The sequence below is a fragment of the Orycteropus afer genome, unplaced genomic scaffold (assembly GCF_000298275.1).
Source record: "Orycteropus afer afer isolate SDZICR_OR568_19922 unplaced genomic scaffold, OryAfe1.0 scaffold00215, whole genome shotgun sequence".
NCBI classification, from domain to species: domain Eukaryota; kingdom Metazoa; phylum Chordata; class Mammalia; order Tubulidentata; family Orycteropodidae; genus Orycteropus; species Orycteropus afer.
In genome coordinates, this window is record NW_006921802.1 from 1797498 (window position 1) to 1799503 (window position 2006).

The following is a 2006-nucleotide window of genomic DNA, read 5'->3' on the forward strand; positions in this document are numbered from 1 at the left end:
CTTGTTTCACATCCTCTTCTGAATCCAGCTTGCACCTCTGGAAGTTCTCTGTCAATATACTGCTGCAACCATTTTTGAATTATCTTCAGTAAGATTTTACTCGTGTGTAATATTAATGATATCGTTCAATAATTTCCATATTATGTGGGATCACTTCTCTTTGGAGTAGACACAAATATAGATCTCTTCCAGTCAGTCAGCCAGGTAGCTGTCTGCCAAATCTCTTGGCATTGCCAAATGAGTGTCTCCAGCACAGCATCCATTTGTTGAAACATCTCAATGGGTATTCTGTCAATTCCTGGAGCCTTGTTTTTTGCCAATTCCTTCAGTGCAGCTTTGACTTTTTCCTTCAGTACCATTGATTCTTGATCATATGCCACCTCCTGAAATGGATGAAGATCGACCTGTTCTTTTTGGTGCAGTGACTCTGTGTATTCCTTCCATCTTCTTTTGATGCTTCCTGCATCATTCAATGTTTTTCCCATAGAATCTTTCAATACTGAAACTTGAGGCTTAATTTTTTTCCTCAGTTCTTTCAGCTTGAGAAATGCTGAGCGTGTTCCTCCCTTTTGGTTTTCTAACTCCAGGTCTTTGCATATTTCATTATAGTAACTGACTTTGCCTGCTCATCCTGCTCTTTGAAATCTTCTGGTCAGCTCTTTTATCTTGTCATTTCCTCCATTTGCTTTAGCTACTCTCCTTTCAAAGGCAAGTTTCAGAGTCTCTTCTGACATCCATATTGATCTTTTCTTCTTTTCTCATCTTTTTAATGACATCTTGCTTTCCTCATTGATGAAGTTCTTGATATCATCCCACAATTTTTAGATGGTCTCTAAATTCAGGAGGGATATATTCCATGTCGTACTTTGGATTTTGTGGACTTGTTTTAATTGTCTTCAATTTCAACTTGAACTTGCATATGAGCAGCTGATAGTCTGTTCCACAATCAGCTCCTGACCTTCTTTTGGGTGAAGATATTGAGCTTTTCCATAGCCTTTTGCCACAAATGTAGTCAATCTGATTCCTGTGTACTCCATCTGGTGAAGTCCATGTATATAGCTGCTGTTTGTGTTGTTGAAAAAAGATATTTGCAATGAATAAGTCTTTGGTCTTGAAAAATTCTATCACAAGATCTCCAGCATTATTTCTATCACCAAGGCCAAATTTTCCAACTACTGGTGATTCTTCCTTGTTTCCAACTTTTACATTCTAGTCACCAGTGATAATTAACACATATTGATTGCACATTTGGTCAATTTCAAACTGCAGAAGTTGATAAAAATCTTTAATTTCTTCATCTTTGGCTTTGGTGGTTGGAGCATAAATTTGAATAATAGTCATATTAACTGGTTTTCCTTGTAGGTATATGGATATTATACCATCACTGACACAAAGTACTTCAGGATAGATCTTTAAAAATCCTTTGTGATGATGAATACCATGCCATTCCTCTTCAAATTGTCATTCCTGTCATAGTAGAGCATAAGGTTATTTGATCCAAAATGGAATGATTCCATTTCATTTTTGACAACTTCCAATTTTCCTAGATTCATACTTAATACATTCCATTTCTTATTATTAAGGGATGTTTGTAGCTGTTTCTCCTCAATTTGAATTGTGCCATGTCAGTAAATGGAAGTCTTAAAAGCTTTACTTTATCCATATCAGTGAGGTTGCTCCTACTTTGATGATGCAGCTCTTTCCTAGTTGTAATTTGAAAGCCTTCTGACATAAGGGGCTCATTCTCCTGCACTGTATCAGGTAATGTTTCTGGAATATTCATAAAGTGACACAGTAATGTATCAGATAGTGTTCCTCTGCTGTTCATAAGGTTTTCCTTGACCAGTTCTTTGAGAAATGGATGGTTTCTTCCTTCTTCATAGTCTATCTCAGTCTGTAAACTGCATTGTAATCTGTGCACCATGTACAACCCTGCTGGCTCTTGAAACACCAGTGGCACAGCCTCACACTTCACAGCAATGTGCAAGCCACAATAATACAACAAA